This window comes from Phyllostomus discolor, chromosome 3 (genome assembly GCF_004126475.2).
Source record: "Phyllostomus discolor isolate MPI-MPIP mPhyDis1 chromosome 3, mPhyDis1.pri.v3, whole genome shotgun sequence".
Classification (NCBI taxonomy): domain Eukaryota; kingdom Metazoa; phylum Chordata; class Mammalia; order Chiroptera; family Phyllostomidae; genus Phyllostomus; species Phyllostomus discolor.
Genome location: NC_040905.2, coordinates 159,693,643 through 159,713,642, shown reverse-complemented (window position 1 = coordinate 159,713,642; position 20,000 = coordinate 159,693,643). Strand labels below are relative to the sequence as shown.

Below are 20,000 nucleotides of genomic sequence, written 5' to 3'. Positions count from 1 at the left end.
TTTCCAGGCTCTGCCATGTATATGAAGTGAGACTGTGTGTGTGTGTTTTGTGTGTGTGTTTGTGTGTGTGTGTGTGTGTGTGTGTGCGCGCAATATGGCATATGACCCTAAAGCCTCTTGAGACATAATAGGATTATAGTTCTAAATTTCCTCAAGAGAAGTAAAATGATATCTATAGAGTTTTTTGTCCACATATCCACATACTAGAGCCAAGGAAAAGCAAAGTTTTAATTTGCCTTGATTTTTAAAATTTTTATTTTCAAGTTTGCTTACATCTGTGTGCTTCTTAAGAAGTGATCATTTGATTCCCAGCAAGAGAAGTGCTGCTTTCTCTTCTACCTAGACTTGGAACGTGTAGACTACCAAAAGATAGTCTTCATAATGGTGGGTCTGTCCCCTTCTCTTTGAATACCTATGGTTTAATTATAAAATCCCGTTCCTGGAATTCAGGTCTGTGCAACCTGTATCTTTTTGCCCCAGTTATATTAAGTTTTAATAGACTTATGACATTGTTTAAGGTATACAATGGGATGATTCGATACCTGAATGTAATGCAAAATAATTACTGTAATAAACATCCATTATCTCAAATAGTTACATTTTTTGTGGTGAAACTTTAAAATTTACTCTTTTAGTAACTATCAAGTGTGGAATATGGTATTATTAACTATAATTAGGATGCTGTTTATTAGCTCCCCAGAACTTGTACATTTTATAATTTTGTCTCCTTGACCAATACCTTTGTACTCTTGACCAAAATCTTCTCATTTCTTCCAGCCTTCATTTCCTTGTAACCATCACTCTACTTTGTTTCTATGAGTTTGGCTTTTTTAGACTTCACGTATAAGTGGTATCATTCAGTATTTGTCTTTCTCTGACTTCAGTTAGCATAATGCCTTCAGGATTCATCCATGTTGTTACAAATGGTAGGATTTCCTTCTTTCTCATAGCTGAATAATATTCCATTGTATATATGCCATATTTTATTCATTTATCTGTGGATGAACACTTAAGTTGTTTCCATATTTTTGATATTGTAAATAATGCTGCAATGAGTGTGGAGTACATTATGTCTTTTTTGAGATAGTGATTTCATTTTCTTCTAATATATACCAACTTTTCCACTAAGATTTCCTGATTTTCCTTTGCTTTCCCCTCCCTCTGTCCAACCACCATATTTCAAAAATATGGCTCTTCTTTTAAGGCTCTTCTCAGCAAATTAGGCTCTTCTTTTCCTAAATAACCGGAAAACTTGGTATCCTACTTCATGGTAATAATTACATGAGAACATGCATTTTAGTGCTTTTTAAAAACTATCCACCTATGTGCCCCAAACTATTAGCACTGAGTCTCAGAAAAAGCAGGGTCCAAAGATATATTAAGAAAAAGAAGAATCCCAATAATGGTTGTTACTCTCCTCTGTCTCAGCTGATTTTTTTTCTGGTGATTTTAGCAAATGCCACTTATGGGCAACACAGCCTGTTTGCCATGACCCAAAAGAGGCTATTGGAAATAATATCCAGTTGTGCTGATGATACACATTACATTCCAAATCAAACTGATACAGAGTTCACTTTCTTTAAAGGGAAGCCAACTCCTCATGCAATAGTCTGAACTAACAACAGTGACTTAGAGTGCTAGAGCAATTATTTCAAACAAATCTCTTTGCATCTTTTATGGAAATGCTCCAGTGTCTTCTGCCCTGGGAGTACAGGATGCCTAACCCACCCCCTTCTCTTACTTCCACATAGAAGCCAGGCAGCCCATTGCTGGCCCTTTGGAGTTTCCCGACAGGTATCAGGAGGAGGTTCACCATGTCTCTAAGCTGCAGGGCCCCTTTCCCTTAAGTAGGATCAGATAATCTTCCACCTCTGTTCTCTACTGGAAGCAGAGGGTGAGAGTAGTTGGAATTATAGCCCGCCAGCCTTTATTTGTAAAAATTCTTCTGTGTATTTTTTTTTGGTGAACACTCTCTTATAAAGCTAGGATGCAACACTCTATTCTACCCACTTCTCAAAATGGGGGAGAATGTGGGCTATGCAGGATTGCTTTCTCCATAAGAAAAAGCAGTCTATCCAAAACAACTCTTTTTCCCAAAGTTCTCTTTTTAAATCTTCTCTTCCAACCCTTTCCCCTCGATGTGATGAGAAGTTTATGTCTATTATAACCTTTGATTATATGCTGCATATTGTGGGCAAAAGAACAGTAGAGACTGAATTAAATAATATTAACCCCAGGAAGGACAAGATCCTTTTTCTATCAGATTTCTAGTATGGGAAGCCGAGTCAATCTACTCCAGTTGTGCAGGGCCTGGGCTTTGTTGCAACTTGAGTTAAATTGTTTCCGTTGGCTTCAAAAGTTTTGAGGACAGGGTTAGGATTTTCCCATCGTCAGACCTTGAGACCCGAGTATCTGTGAGAATCTAGAGATTTTGCTCTGCTTTAGAAGTATAGTCACGCAGATTTCTAAACTGTGCTTGATTTCTCCGCTTTACTGTCTGGATGTCAGATTTTTTGCAGATTTCTCTTTGCCTCTTCGATCCCATTCCTGGTGTTCTGAACTCTGGGAAAGCTGTCTCTTTCTCCTGTCCTAGCTTTACAGGGATAGCTTTGGTGTATCAGGTAAAAAACTTGGATGGACACCTGGAGTATCTTGACATATTGTCAGTTCTCTTGCCTGTCTCTAGCTTTTACCAGGTGATTGCCTTGGGACTTGAGAAATATCCCATGTACAAGCTTCTTATAGGCTTTCTCTTAGCTATGTTACCTGACCTCCATGGTTAGTGTCATAAACCTCTGACTTTGAGAAGGCAGGTAGAAAAGAGTGGTAGGTGGGTATGGACTCACTCTGTGAATGGCACTCATCAGAATTTTAATTTTTATGGTAGCTCATGTGCAGCCATTAAAAGTTTGTAAAATGAAGCTTGTGCTCCTACCCCATTTAAGATGGTGTCCTCTTTCTCCTGTCTCTCTGCCAGAGATGAAAGCAGCTCGATGTCTCTTCTCTTATAGAAAGGCTGTCACTTCTGAGATTTAGTTCATTTAACTTTTTCTATTTTCAGCTCTTTGACAAGTTTTTAAAACTATGCTTTTGAAGCTTATCTATTTTTTTCTTGATAGAGTGAGGAGTAAACTCATTTCACTTTTTATATTTAATTGGAGTCCAAATGTGAATATTATTCTGGTCTATAAGTATACCATGATTTATTTTAACCATCCCCCAAGAGCCACAGTATTTATAATTGTTCCAATTTTTCACTGTTATTAAATAACTTTGCAATAAAAACCTAGTTTATAAGTCACAGTCTCTTTTTCCTGAACATTTTCTTAGTGTTGATTCCTAAAAGTGGTGATTGGAAGGGGAATGAGGGGGAGTTCTGAAGTACTAGTAATATTCTTTTGCTTAATCATTATTCTGGCTACACTAATGTGTTTATTTTGTGAAAATTCCTTGAGCCTCTATGCTTAGGATTTCTTTCTTTTCTGTATATATAAATAAAAATTTACTTAAAATATCATTGGGTTACAATTTTTATTCAGTTTTGTTCCTTTTAAAAATTATCAGTGTTTTATGGGTTCATAGTTTAGATCCAATCATTAAGCTTTTTCTGCACTTCATTTTTCTCATCTGTAAAATGGGACAGTGGTTATTATTACATACTCATGTGAATGAAATGAGATAAAACACTTGAAAATACTTTGAAGACGTGGAAGTTGTATACACATGTGGGTAACATTTTTTATACTTAACTATCTGTCAACTTGACTTACAAATCTGGGTAACATGAAACAGCTGAGAAAGAATGAGTGCCCAGAGAAGGCAGAGTATGTGAATTTTGGGAAGATCCAGAACTAAGCATATAGAATTGACTCTTGGAACAGTTTTGTGGTCATCAAAACTTGCATTTAGTATCTTTTCTATCCTGGTATATCCATCTGACTTCAAAGCCTCCCTGCTCCTTATCTCTAGCAGACAGGGACCAGTCTGGAACCCTGGCTGCTCCGACTCCTGACTGTAAAGTGTTGCCATTTTGTTCATTATTATTTTGTTTGCTACTTACAAAATGGTGGTTGTTTCCTTTGACTCATTCACATTGGTTATTGGGTCAAAATCAATATAAACATCAAAATTCTGATAATGGGGGACAGCTAGGATTAGGTCAGCCTTTCTTAGAGTGTATTTAATGGTCACTTGTGAGGAATTAGAATGAGTCAACTCAAGTAAGAATATCAAGTATTACATTTGGCAGACCTTAGACCTTCAGTCAATGGGACGTCAATGCTCTTCTTTTCTCTCCTTTCCCAGAATTACGCTCACATTAATGTCAGTGGAAATAATGCTTCTTAGAGCTCCTTGCCTTAAAAAGAATTCTTGCTAGTTAACTAACCATGGAGGAGGGGCAAAGTAGAGGGGGCCTTGGAGCACACCCGCTAGGAAAGGGCTATGTTCTACAAGCTGGTAAAGTACTTTCGAGCGCACTCTTCAGATTGCACAGTGCTGAGTATAAGGTATCATTACTGTAAACTTGAGCGAAGTACAGCCTAATCATGTTTACAAAGGAAAGGGGAGAAGAAAGCTACAATTCACTTTCTAAAAATTGATGGTGTTTTCTCTGAATGACTCTTTTTCCCTGCCAGGGTTTTCTTGCCTATACCTTCTCAGGGGTTGCCACCAGCATTATCAAATACTAGAATCTTTGTATTACAAAAGTATTTAAAATTTCCTTTAGGCCAGTTTCCTGAACATCTGTCTATAGTAATGAAGATAATGTTGTTTACATATAGGGGCTTGTCACTCTTTTCCAACATTAAAATTGCTTCTTGGATTCATACATGAGAAGAATTAGGGCCTTTGAAATGATTTAGTTCAGTGTGCTCATTCTTTAGATGCTGCACCTGAAACACAGAGAGTTTAAGTTATGGATCCAATGCCTCTGGGTTAGTGCCTGGGAACAGAACTCAGGTCTGAGCATTTCTAATGTGGGGCATTTTCTGGGGCTGGTAAAGAAATGCAGCATTTTATTGGTGATTGTATTAGTTGGCTCAGGTTACCATAACAAATTACCACAAACTGGGTCATTTTAACAACATAAATTTATTTTCTCATAATTCTGGATGGTAGAAGTCCATGATCAAGGTGCTGGGCAATTCAGTTTTCAGTGAGAACACTCTTCTCTGTGTGTCCTCACGTGGCCTTTCCTCTGTTGGGGTGTGGGGAGAGGATGAGAGCTCTCTCATACATCATACTCCTCTTAGAAGGACACCAATCCCATCAGATTGGGACTCCCCTTATGACCTTATTTACCCCTAATTACCTTCCAATGTTCCACCTCCAAATACTGTCAGATTGAGGGTTAGAGCTTCAACCTATGGGTTTCAGGGGACACAATTCAGGCCATAACCATGATGAAGAGCCACTGTTTTTGTCAAAGTGGAAATCTAAATGCTATTGTACAAGGTGAAGGGCCTGGATCTCTAACCCACAGACTCCAGCTATGGAAGGTTAACATGAGGTTGGCTATCAGGAGTATTAGAAGGATATACAGGTAACTCTGAAAAGAGCAATAAAAGTGTAACAGAGAAAAGTTTAAAAGACAGAGAAATGTACAGCAGGTCTGGCTAATGGTGGAAGAGGATCCATGACAGTTCTGACATATCTGGACAGGACTACCTCATTTTCCTGGCTTCCTTCCAGTCCTACTTCTTACTTGCTTTACACACTTAGAGAACTGAGGCTACCCAGAGGAGCCCCCCTTCTGTACCTCTGAATTTTCCTTTTTATTTTCCTGTGAGTGTTCTATCTGGCCAAGATTAACACTTCTACCTATATGCTATTTTTATACTGACTTGCATTTTCAATTTTTATCTAAACTAGCCCTCTCCTTTTGTCTGCTCCATGTAATCTAATTTCTGCTCCCTTTGTTTCCCATGTCCTTGCAAGCTTGGAGCACCAGCTGTGAGTTACAAACTGGGAACCCAAAGGTGGACAAGTCATGGTCACAACTCTTGAGGAATTCAGCGGTGAGTCTGAGATATGCAAATGAAGGCACAGATGAGAGTGCTACAGGTTGTAGCAGAACCCATAAGAGATAGCATCAGACTTTTCTAACCACCAAACTAGTGTACCCTTTCATTTTGCCATTATCTTTCTGTTAAAAAAATTCTCTTAAATGCCATCAGATATCTTCAGATCACCTCATAGGACAGGCTTTTCTCACTCTTCATTGTTGTTAACTGCACAGCATATCACATGCCTTACCTCACAGCCTTATCTTAGAATGCTGGCTGCTAGCTTCTGTTAACTTGGGTTATCATTCTGATTCTCTCTTCTTGTTCATAGGATACAGACGCCACCTGAGGTTTTTTATTTGGTCTCTTCTCACTTCCCTCTACTCAGTCACCCTCCCTTGGCAACCTCCCATTGATTTAATTCTCACCTCTCTCCCAACTCTCAGACCTGAATTCTAACTGCCTGCTGGAAGTCTCCACATAGCTGCCTTTAGTATTTTGAAACTGAACTCATTATCTCTCTTCTCAACACCTTCCAACCAACTCCCACTCCTGTCTTCTCAGATTCTGAGTTATTTTCAACTTTGCCTTTATTTTCTATTTATAACCAATCACTCAGAAAGTCCCCTAGACTCTACCTCCTCCATGTTTCTATTATTGTTATTTTTTCCCCTCCCATAACCCCCATCAAGTTTAGTGCATTTAATCTGGTATAATACATTAGTTACCTAACTGATCTCTTTTCATTCCAAACCATATGGAAATGGTTTCAAGATGTATCTTTCTAAAGTAATTTTCTGATTATTGTTAAATTTGTTTTATTATTCCCCAGTCAACTAACAAATTGTGTGGACCAAACTTACCATTATTATTGTTTCTCCCATTCTCCTTTACATCAAACTGTGTATATTTTAGGCTCCAGGAAGACTCGGATACTCACGCTTGGAGCTTCTCTGCCTCTGTGCCTTTATTCTTACTTTCTCTTCTTTTAGAATTGTCTTACTTCCTCCTTTTTTGGTGAAATATTATTAAAGTAATATTGTTGTTGAATCCCCAACACCCTATTTGGCCTGTTGTATAGCAAGTGGAAATGTTTATAATAGAGAAAGGATGGACTAGATGGTAATTGGATCAAGTACCAAGGCTGAAGTTGACTAGAGTGGGCACAATGTGACCTGATTGGCCTAATGAGAAGGAAAAGAAATAGTTTTGACTCATGATTGGGGCAGAGGTAGTTATTTCCCACTGTGAACTAGAAAGCATATCACCCCGATAGCTGCTAAAATCATATTATGGTCATAAGGGGAACCAGACTTAGAAAGAAAGTGATAGTGAGGGCTGTGGAATAGAAATATTAAACAGAAGATATCATTGGGTGGCTGAGCTAACCAACTGAGAAGCCTGCTTTACTTCTGGGTTTTGTTGATGAACAGGTAAATTCCCTGATTATTTAAGCCAGTTTGAGTCAGGTTTTCTGTTGTTTGCACTTAAAAATAATGTAAAAATACATCTATCTAATCGTTTAGTCTTAAATACCTCTTCATTGACAGAACATCTGTGTGTACAACTAAACTGAACTCCTTACTTTAGAAATTCATAGTAGTATTTACTTTTTGTGAGATGGCACATATTTTACTGTACTTCTAATTGTAGCCATATGAATTCTTGACTTACTCATGTTTGAAGCCCTGGGGGTCAGGAAATGTGTTTTTCTTTTCCTTGTGTCCCCTGAATGACTTACTGCAGTACACTGTGACAGTTTTGGATGAGAGATTTTGGTGTAGCTAAAGGATCCCTGTCATTCAGGAGCTCTGCAACCCTGGGAAAGTCACCCTAATATCTACCTCTAGGTCCCAGTTTCCTTGTATATAAAATTAAAGGATTATCCTAAAGGCTCTCCAAGGTCCAGGATTTTCTCCTTTAATGAAAAATTTTAAGCAAAGACAATGAAGAACAAAAGTCTTTTCCTCTTTCTCATTCGTCATCTAGACTAAGATATAGCTGTACATTTCATAAACACAACCCCCCCACAAGAGACTATCTTTTTCTCAAGAAGAATTCTCCTGTCTTTTAAGAACAATTAAACACCAACCAGCTTTTAAAATAGAATTTTCCCTTGTATAACGTGAGGAGGATAATTGCTATAATGTGGACTCAGTACAAGGATTCAATGAGATGTCATTACTAGTCCAAATAAGAAAGCAAGTCAGATGGCCATGTAGACTTAGTGTATAAGCTAATGAGACTCTACCTTGGATTAAGAAAGGATACCATGAGTACCAGTTACTCTTTGCCACATCTCTGTAGTTCTACCATAAACATGGGTATACTTTTAGGCATATGCAATTCACTAATTATTGATAACTTACCTTACTTTTCTATAAAATAGAAATTTGCCTTATTAGAACTATTGTGAGAATTATATGTGGTAATTTATATAGTGTTTAATGCAGTGGCTTGCATCTAGTAAATGCTCAATAAGCATTTCTGTTGCCTTTATACTTGAAGGAAGGGGACAAATTAAAAGATTAAGATGGAACCATGAGACTGAGAAAGCAAAGAGCCAGTACAGTGCCAAGAAGCCACCTCCAAAAATCATCCAACCTTAAATTTGCCTCAAGTGAAGGAAGAAAAGAGACAGAATATTAGAAAAAATCTGGTTTAGGATCCACACATGGAATCATCATGGTCAAAAGGCTTTATATTTAGAAATACATTGGAAAATTTTGCTGAGTCAGGCAGATGGGTGAGAACAACCTGAAACTCAAGAGCCACTCAACCATCAAGCAGCTGATGAAAAACCAAAACTCATTCCTTGAATGGGAAAGGAATATTGGTGGACACCAATATTCTGCAATTTACGAAGCCCTTCCTTATTTCGAGTTTCACTTAACCTTGTGAGGTATATAGAGAAGGCATTAATACTGTGTTTTGTTTTGTTTTGTTTTGTTTCACCATGCAACAAAAGAGGGATATGGGAGGACAAGGGACTTGGCAATTTCCATATGCTGATGAAATATGTTTGATCACAAAAGTCATCTTATGATTTATCAGCAGAAGTTATACTTGACCACTTCTGGATTCTAGGATTTGTCTACTTTGAACAAAGAAGGGAGACCCAATTGTTTTCCTTCTTTCCATTCCCTTCACTACCTTAAAATTCTGGTTGAATTTATAACAGCTGTTGGGGGTGGAGTGTGTGTGGGAGTGTGATTTAGAAACGGCGTGCTATTGCTTCCCTTAGATGCTAACCCAATCCATGTGTTTTTTCTTCTTGTTTTCTCTTGAGCACAGGGACTTTTTTTAATGTCATGGTGTTTAAATCTTCAAGCAACAGAAAAAATGTCTTTTCCACTATTTTTTTCAGGACACGTTATAGTCTTTTTAGTAGAAAATGCTTATTTCCTAATCATAGACTTTTCTTCCATGTGGAGGAATCTCCACTCTTTTGAACCCTGTGGGACTCTCTCTACCCCCCTCACACTTGGTAGAGTGGAAGGAGGCTGATTTATTCAGATGATGATTTTAGAAAGAGAAATTGGACATGCATAGTTCAGCCTTTTCTTTTTAGTAGTGAGCTTCCTGAAGTATACATGTCACTCTTTTAAGCAGCTGACCATTCGTGGGGAATTTTTCGTGGGCTTGATGGCCTTAGGGTACAGGATATATACTGAATATAAGTTGTACCAGTATAACTGAGATCAATATTAGTATATATAGAGAAGCATCTTTCTAAATTCAGACCTTTTAGGCATTGGAAGCAGAACAGTATTTACTGTTTGTAAAGCAAAAATCAGTGGAGTTTAGTATATGCCGAGAATACCAAAGACGCTGACTTCAAACTCTCAGTGCTCATATCTAGATAGACAGCACCAGACTGGCTTCTCAGAATTCCATTCTGAATTATGGCTGAGAAGAATAATGTGATAAGGCTACAGTTAGGTTCAGGTGGTTTGCATTCAGGCTCCAAAGTCATTGACTATCATTTTGTTCCAAGTTGACTCTAAGTTAGTTAATTCTAAGTAAAGGAAAATATTACCTAGGAGTTTGTTTCCTAGGTCTAAGAAATTCTTTATAAAGAGTCAGATTAAAAAAAAAAAAGCCAGTGTGATACAACACTGAAACTGACTACTCAGAGATTATGTAGATGCTATGTCACTAGATAGATCCTATACTTAATCCAGTCCTGGAGTGCCAGAATCTGGGGCCTCAAACAGGAAATGAAAATTAGGAGGCTTTAAATATACCATATGGAAGAGAAAGCTTCCTCAAATAACATCTGGTGGCAGTAGTTGCTGCTTTTCAAAGAAAACTGCGTTATTCTCTGAGGGAAAAGACAATGTCTTTTTCCTTAAGATATGGTTGAATATATAGTGCCAAAATTATAGTGCTAAAATTAACCTCTTGATGAATTTAAATCCAAATGTATGTAAGCTCATAGATCACATATTCTAAACACCTGGCAATCATTAACTGGCATCTTGGCAGGACTAAAACTGGTGAGGAGTGTGTGGCAGTTAGGAGTACAGGCTCTTGGGGCACCCTGCCTATGATTTGTATTCTGCTGCTACTCCTGACTAGCTAGCTGTATGCTGTTGGGCTAATTACTGGAGGGGACTGGCTTGTTTCCTAAATGTGGTCAGTTTCAAGGCCAGTGCATGCCCTAACTAATTGAACTTTACAAATCCAGACACACATCCTGACTGGTGTTACTCAGTTGGTTGGGCGTTGTTGGACAAAGTGAAGGGTCGCCAGTTCAAAGCCCAGTCAGGGCACATGCCTGGATCGAGAATTTGGTCCCCAGTGGGGGCATGCATGAGAGACAACTGATTGATATTTCTCACATCAATCTTTCTTTCTATCCCTTTCTCCCTCCATCCTGCTCTCTCTAAAAATAAATAAATAAAATCTTAAAAAATACAAGAATCCAGGCACAATAAAGACTTAGACTTCAACTAACTAAACGTTGGAGGCCTTGAAGAGGCTATATCTATTCCAGTGGGAGACTGTTGTGCTGTTGCTGTTGAAGGGCTCCTGACCCCTCTCAGGCATGGAGACCTCCTCTGACAACCAAATGACCAGAAGTCATTGGGAAATTGGGGAGGATGAATTTGAGCTTGAGTTTCTGGGAATTTTTAACTTGCAAGGGAAAGATAATATAGCTTAAAATTTTACTTGTGGCTTTAACTTCCGTAGAAGTTTAATTTTTGAACTCCTTAAGAAGTTGGTAGTAGCAGTTTGTATTAAAACTGGGGGAATATTATTGCTGGCATTTTAATATTGTAGTATTTTATTTGCTTTATTATTTGAGTATCATGCTAATAGGACTTGGAAAGCAGGAAATGGCAAGTATTTTGGATGCTGTGGCCAGACACATGGGAATAAAGACTACCAAAATCACTGGGTGTAACTCCTACCTCTAAGAGATAAGCATGAACTTGGTATGCAAATTTTAGAGACAGCACAGACCACTTTTGGAAATGTTGTTCCCACCTCACTTATTATGTAATTCATAAGGATACTGGTTTTGAATGGGGTACAAAGAAAGAGAGGTCTCTACAGGGGTATCATTTCTCAGTACATGTTCAGTGGGCTGCTTGGACCACATGACTCAGCAGATCCCAAATTATTAGAGGTATCCAGGACAGGGTCTCTGGCAAGTCCCAATAGAAGCTTCACAGCATGGACCCCTGGAGCAAAGCCCATGCCATCTGCAGCAGATAAGTATTCATTGTTTGAGATGCAGTTCCTGGCATGTTCCACAGCCTCATGCAGGACATTTAGTAATTATGTATTGGAGCTGCTTGTGATGAGTTGGATATTGTCAGACCTATTAAGTAATAAAGTTAGAAGAACACAGCAGCAATCCATTGTATGACAGAAATTATATACTCAGAATTGGGCCTGTGCATGTCCCAAGTACACAGCTGAATGAACAGGTGGCTCAAATTCCCATGTCATTTATCCCTGTTGTATTGCTGTCTCTTCTTTAGCTCATGCCTATGGCTTCAGGGGGTTCACAGTGATCAACTGATGGAGAAAGAAAGTATTCAGGCCTGGGTCACAAATGAGCTGCTTCATTATGGGATATTGCTGCACTGTAGTCACACTCAAGTGACCCTGTGAGATAGTGAGGAAGGGAAATTCTCTCAGTGGACAGGCTTTGAGTAGTATAGCTGACCATCAACTTGGTGGGAAGGGAAAAGTAGCCTGAAGTAAAGATACACACAAATCCCTGGGAAATAGTGGGTGGGGTTTGTAGATTAGTTAGAAGCCTAGAAAGAACAAGATTTGAAGACTGGGGACAAGGAGATGTAGAAAAGAGGCATGTGGGTAGTCCTGTGTGAGTGGGTAGATCTTCATGTCTCACACAGATGTCCACCAGAGAGCATCCACAGCAGAAGTGGCACTGAACAACCAAGTTGAATAAATGACTAATCCAGTAGAGGTCAGCAACATTTTGTCTTCTTGGCCACCAGTACTTGCACAATGGACTCCGGACTAAAGTAGCCATGGTAGTAGAGATGGAGGCCCACAATGTGAACTCCTTTTTCCCAAGGCTGATCCAACTGCTACTGCAGACTGTCTAAAATGTCAGCAGTAAAGACCAATGTTGAGCTCTCATTTTGGTACCATTCTTTGAGGAAATCAATTAGCTCTTTTCTGGCAAGTTGATTACATTGGGCCCTTTCATTCTGTCATCGGGAGATGATGAAAATTCATTCTTCCTTGTGTTAGAATGTATTCTAGGTATGGGTTTGCCTGCTGATTAGTCTGTTTGGGTTGCTATAATGAAATACCACAGACTGGGTATGTTATAACTAATAGGAATTTGTTGCTCACAATTCTGTAGGCTTAAAGTCTGAGTTCAGGGAGCCTGCATGGTTGAATGAGAACCCTCTTTGTAGTTCATAGCTGGCGCCTTCTTGCTTTGTCCTCACATGGTGGAAGAGGCTCATGAGCTCATCAATCCTATTTATGAGGGATTGATCCTCATGACTTAAGTCACGAGGCCCCTAATTACTAGTAACCATCACTTTTGAAGGTTAGGATTTCAACAAGTGAATTTTGGGGGGACACAAACATTCAGACCATATGACCTTCCCTGCTACATGGCTTCGTTGGCCTGTCTGTCTGAAACTCCAGAGTGAGCAGGTGCTTACTGTCTGATTTGATAGGATCCTGTATCAAACAACCCATTTTTTTCAGGGGAGAAGATGTTAAAATGAGCACATGACCATCATGGAATCCACTGGCCTTAAAATATACCACCACATTCAGGAGATGCTATCTGGTAGAATTTTTGTCATGGCCTCTTAAAACACACACAGCTAAGGAGATAGCTTGGTGAAAACACCCTTCAGTGCTGGGCTACTATCTTTCATGGTATAATATGTATTTTGAACTGATATCCAGTATATGGTATTTGATAACTAGAGAACATGAATCTGGAAACAAGATGTGGAAGTAGGAATGATTCCCCTACTGTCATTGCCAGTGATTTATGTGGGGAATTTGTGCTTCCCATCCCCACAAGTTCAGTCTCTACTAAACTAGAGTTTCTGGTTTGCAATGATAGTAGGTGGGGCACACTTCTATTGAGGGGATTCACTAATGGTTTCACTAATTCCAAGACCATAATAGCAGCCTGGACATTATAGATTACTCATGCATGTTCCCAAGAAGGCCAAGAGATGAGTCATGATATAATAAGTCCATTATACTACACTATATTGCACTATACCATAGGGGTGGGGAAAAGTAGGTTTACCGTTGTTCATATGGAAAAAGACATGGGGGTTATGATTATTACAAGACCTTTATTAACTCAAAAGAATGTCACACTGGCACAGTGTACTTAGGTATAATCTCATAAGTGCTCAAATTGCCGGCCTATGTTATTTACACATTCTTGTAGTCTTTAAAAATTGGTAAGCAAACCTGAATTTCAGTGATCTGCTTGGGTTCGCCCCACTTTCTCTCCTGAGGTGGTTGAATTCTAACCGACTTTTGCCCAACCCTGTGTATATACTATCCTGTACTATTCTATACTGCACTGCCAAGGATAGATGGCCCTGATTATCGGGCAGAGATAAGATTGCTGCTATGTAATGTGAACAGAGAAGTATGTCTGCAACTCAGGAGACCCATTGGGTTGCTTCTAGGTGTTTTCAAGGCCATCCTTGTGAATGGGCAAGCAATCCTAGTGACCACAACCTGTCAAGGGTGTATTTACCAGGAACTTAGACTCTAGGAGATGAAAGCAATCTAGACCAACAAAATGCTGGCTAAGGGGGAGGAGGCTCTACTGTGGGTGGTAGAGGAGAGAGATTAAAGTATCATTTGTGGAAGTACAGACTTTAGTTTCTTTCCCTAACTCTCTTGTTGTAAATTTTGATTTAGAAATTGGATGGAGGTATTAGCTAAATCTATAGTGGTGATCATTTTGCAATAACAATGTACTGTTCACCTCAAACTTAATGTTATATGTCAATTATATCTCAATAAAGCTGGAAAAAATTAACCATCTTGGAGAAGTAGTGACAATATGAAGTTCATTTAAAATATAGAATGTTGCAAGGAGTAGAATATAGCAGATGTACTCAGTGTCCACCCATATCTCTTCAAACCACTAGCATTTACATATCTATGCCCAAAGGCTCCTCTGATTACTGGAGGCCACTCTGCTGGTGTGTCCTCAAGCTGCAAGCCCCAGAATTTCCAGTGTCTGGAAGCAGCCCTCAGCCAAGCTTGATGGGATTTGGTGTGTCAGTGCCCTCCCCTACTCCCTCCCTCCCTCACGTGTGGAATAGCTCTGAGAGGCCTGTCCCATACCAGCTGCCACTCTCCTGAGGGTTGAAACTTTATCTACCCACAACAGGAAACTCGCATGCTCTATCCTGTGTTAGCTCTTCCCTGTCCAATCTCTCCCTACACATCCCCCAGTGTTTCCTGGGATCACATCTTAAAATAAGCCTCTTGCATGTGAATCTTTGTCTCGTGGTCTGCTTCTGGGTGAACCCAAATTAAGGCAATACCCAAAATATATCTCAAAATCAAATATGAAACAGCTTTCTTCCATTTTATGATTTGTTACACTATCATTTGTCTAAAGAAAGAAAAATAGATGTTAGCTTGGTTGAGACATTTGATAAGGACCTAAACAAAGGCGAAATGTCTACTTGTCTAGATTAGGGGTTGCTATACTTTTTTCCGTAAAGGGCCAGATAGTAAATATTTCAGGCTTGCAGGCAATATACATTCAGTGTTGCATATAATTTTTGGTGAGTTTTTCAATTTTAAGTGTTTTTTATAACACTTTAAAAATATTAAAACCATTCTTAGTTCATAAGCTATACAAAACAGGCCGTGGGCTAACCCCTGCCCTAGGCAGAAAACAAGTAGAAATTCGTAGATGCTAGTTTCACAACATAACCTTGTCGCAAATGTCAGGATGTGAGTTTTAAACAAGTTCTCATTCTTTGATATTGATTTATATTTATACAGATAGCCAAGGGTCTTGGCTACAGGACAAGAAGTTCCTAAAACTTGTAATGATCTGAGTTTAAGTACGACAAAAATGTATGGATTGAATTTTCTTCCAAAACCACATGAAGGGAGAGAGTGCTTGGCACTGCTTTTTCTTGGGGGCAGGGGGGAGGGGAGGGTTATTATTTTTAACAAAAACATTTGTGAAATAGTCCTGGAGACTCAACAAACCAAAGAGGTGATTGACTTTACCCTTAGGAGTCATTCTGCACCTTAAGCCTACACCCCAAATACATTGACATTTCAAAGTAGAATTTTTGCTTTTATAACCTTCACCAATGTGTTCCCAGCACTAAATATATTGAGGGAAGAAAGTCCAAATGGGGTGATTTATTTGAGAAACTCCCAGATTGGGGGAAGGTGTCTCTTGAAATGGTGGCCTAAAGGAAAGAGTATATTATGTTATATTTAGTAAATGATGTTGAGGGAAATTGCAGAGGACTATATAAATTGGGGTTTGGAGAGGGAACAGAGAGAAAAATATTTTCCCTGGATGAGATTTATGAGCCAAGAAATAGATGGTTTGGGAAAGAAAATTTTTCCTTTTGTTCACCAACCCTGATAGACTAGCAGCGTTTGGAAAACTGAGGTAGAAAATTATTTTTATTTCTTATGCCCATTTTTGCATTACACCTTACAATTTATAGTGCATTGCATAGCAATCTGTTTTCCTGTTTCTATTTCTTGCTCCACACACAAAATAATACAAATTTGCAAACTTTGTTACTTGTAGACAAGCACAGTTTGAAATCACATCCATTCCTTTTAGAAAGCGTTTAGCTGTCTTGGTCCTCATGAGAGGGGAGTACAGTTGTCTACTGCCTAAGCACATGTGTACGCACACACACACACACACACACACCAAAAACAAAAAAATTACGTTTCTGCTTCGGAGTCCTGGCTTCTGTGGCAAAGAGAGTTACATAACTCAGTATCCTTTTATTGACAAGATAGTCTGAAGCATTAGTTCTCTTGGACTTGGAAATGCTTAGCTGACTTAGTTCATCCATAGTAATGGGGCTTAGGAGGATATGATGGCCAAAATTCTCAGATGTATCTGGTGTATCTCAGATGTATCACACTCACCAGTGATTTCAGAAAATGCTGAAATCACTGGTGAGTGTGATATATCCTCTTTCAGCTTTTACCTTGAAGCTATTAATATTTTGAGCTGGACATCTGACTCCTAATTGATTTTATGGTGGAGGTGATATAATCAGAGAAGAAGACAAAAAAGAATATAAGAGAAGCAAGAGAGGACTGCAAAGAATATGGATTTCTCATTACTAGATCATTAACCTACGGGTGATTGAAGATTAACTACATGTGGTTTTGGGAAAGGGGTTTCATGATTTCTACACTTCTTTTCATCCCAGTCTAAAAGCCTTGTTACATCATGGTACTCTGGAGTGAATCAAGAATTTGGGCTCTTTGGAGATTGTGATAATTACTACAGGTCACTAGGGAGAACTGTTTAACATTAACATATATCTGTAAGCCTTAAAATTTGTTAAGAACTATTTATGGAGAATCTTCCACATGTGACCTTGGATAAAGTGCACAAAAGGGGAAAAAAGAAGTATTGGTTTGGCCAAAAGTTCCCTTACGTTTTTTCCTTACAATGATTGTAGTAGTGCTTAGTTGTCTTTAACTTTATTCAAAATAATTTTGTTAGATCGTATTATGACAGCTGTCATATCAGCGTGCATTTAAAAACATCAAACTTGGTGAATTTCTGTGCAGCCATTTTAATATGGAAGATGGAAGAAAATATGCAACATTTTTAGTCTATTATGCTTTATTATTTCAGGAAAGGTAGTAATACAACTAAAACATAAAAATAAGTTTTTGCAATGTATGGAGAAGGTGCTGTGACTGATAGAATTTGTCAAAAGCGTTTGCAAAGTTTCTTGGTACTATTGACATTTTGGCCAAATAATTCTTTGTTGTGGGGCTGTCTTATGCGTTGGAAGATGTTTAGCAGCACCGCTGGCCTCTACCCACTAGAAGCCAATAGCGAGAGATAGTCAACATACTCAAAATATTCAGATCAATAAAATTATTGGTGAAAATGAAAAAATGTACCTTCTATTTTACAGAAAAAAAAATGTAATTAACTTTTTGGTCAACCCAATATATTGGCCTAGTGGATTTTATGGTATTCCCGAGGAAAGACAGTCTCATATTTGGGGCATTCACAAATGCTTTTTCTTTTGCCTGCTTCTTCCCAGCTGCCCACCTGGAAAGAGCTCACTCATTTTTCCAGATTGAACTCACACGTTCCTCTTTGAAGTTTTCCAAAACTCACTTAGAAGCAAGTGCGCTGTTGTTTGTGCTCCTACAGTGCTGCAGGGACCTAGTTACGTGGTACAGTGATTGTGTGTTTTCCTATTAGTTTCCTTTGCATTGTGAACAGGTTCCTCTGCAGGCAAGAGCAGTCGTATGTGCTCCAGCACCTCGTATAGAGCCTGAATATTGTGTATTCGGTTAGTAGCCAACAGCCTAGAGACCTAACATCACCCATGTACACGTTTGGTTTTGCCTAAGTGGCGTGAAGCCACATAGAGCTTTAAACTGTTTTTGAATTAATTGCCAATTCGACACAAAGATCCAAATATATATATATATCTCCTCTAAAATTGGAAGATATGGAATTGTTGGCTGGACCTAAGGAGTGGCTATTCCACGTGAAAAGAAACAGTGCTTCCCAGCTAGCCACAGCTCCCACTGCTCCCTGAGATCAATGTGAGGTGGGATGCTTCATTTATTTACGGCGTCTGCCTAGTCTCTGTAGATATTGGAGATCGCACCCTGTTTCTAAAAACTACCCAGCACTAACCTTGTCACTTCCTTCCCAAAATCATTCTGGTCCTACTCCTCCATCCAGGAAGTAATCTATATCTGTTGAATTCCTAGTCCTGTGGTCCTTAAAGTGGGAGGTGTATCAAAGTCACTTTTTTAAAAATACTGTTTCAGAATCTTAAGGCAGTAGAATCATATTTGAAAAATCTTCCCTTATAAATATCTCACCCATTTTAAGAACCACTAAATCTGGCCTTTTATTCCCTTTCTCCTATTGCAGTTATTAGGAACATGGCTAATCTCCTCTAATAGATAGAAAACCCATAGCTGGAAGGATATTGGTTTCTTTCATCTCTGTTCTGGAAAGTGTTTTAAACATAGCAGATGCTCAATGAATATTTTTTGAATGAAACCTTAAGTACAGTAGAAAAATTCTGAGAAAGGAGACCCTGAATTGGCAGAGGTGATTGTGCATGGCTCCATGGAGCATGGAGGACTTGACCTTTACCAAAACTCACCTTGTGGTCAGTTCTAAAGGACCATCCCTTTTGATGTATATCCAATGCAATAGTCTGCCTACAAGGCCTAATTCCCAAAGGGAGTAGTTAAAGCACCAAAAGAATCTTACTTCCTCACAGAAAAATATAAAAGAATCTTCATATCATAATATATTTGACGTCCCCCTCCCCTGCATTTTTACTAAAATATCTGTCTTCACTGAAAAAGACAAAACTGTCAAGCACCAGATGTCACTGAAGGGAAAGAATGTACTAGAATGTTTTATATGTATTCTCTGCCTATATTTTTATGACTAAGACCTTAAGGAGACACGTATAGCTGAAACCTGTGGATTAAATATGTACTTCAAACTACATGAGTGTTGCAGTGTTGGAGTTTTTTTTTAATGAAGTGTGCCTTGTTTCTATTAAATTCTAATTATAACTACTGTAAGGGAAAATGAAGTTTCTCTAATTACCACAAGAGGGAGATATATAAATATCAGTCTAGGCACTTGACTTGCTTCTGTTTGGTACTTCAGCTTGATGAGTTCCACATTCTAGAGTCCTCTGAGAAAAGAGAGCAAGAGAGAGGCTTTATATTTTACATTATCCCCTTATTATGAAATGCCAACTATCTTTTTTGCTCTGTAATTACTTAATTCTGCTCTAATGGTTTTAGCATTCATAACGTGCTTGTAAATTTATTAGTATATCTGAGTCTACCTCACTTTTTGAGCAAGTCAGATATGGAGAATTCTGGTTCTGCTCAACAGATTCATCCATCGGTATATATCTGTTGTGTATTTTAGACCTTGGGCTAAGTAAAGGGATGTGAAAGGAATAAGACCGTTTTTGTTACTATGGACCACTCAGTCTAGTAGGGGTGTACTACCACTAAAACACATGATGAATAGGCCTAGTGGTAGTGATACACAATAAATGGTTAAAGGATTCAGAGAGAAGGAAGTCATTAGTATTGAGAACTTCAGAGATGGTGAGCCATGAAGAATGAAGTGTAGTTGCACCATCTGAGAATGACAGAAAGGCCATTGCATGGATATTGCAAGCAAATGGAGAGAGATTCTAAAGAGTTTAGCCTTTTAGGAGAAATACAAGTCACCAGTGTGGCTGAACTGAAGGA

General features: G+C 38.7%; 1 long non-coding RNA gene across 1 annotated transcript in view; it reads left to right on the top strand.

The window, feature by feature from the left end:
• The first annotated feature begins 5,940 nt into the window (after positions 1–5,940).
• LOC118499672 overlaps positions 5,941–20,000 on the top strand; it is an 85,599-nt gene continuing 71,539 nt past the window's right edge. The window contains exons 1-2 of the long non-coding RNA XR_004902184.1: positions 5,941–6,020; positions 14,668–14,772. This is a non-coding gene — a long non-coding RNA (uncharacterized LOC118499672). The remainder of the gene's footprint in view (positions 6,021–14,667; positions 14,773–20,000) is intronic.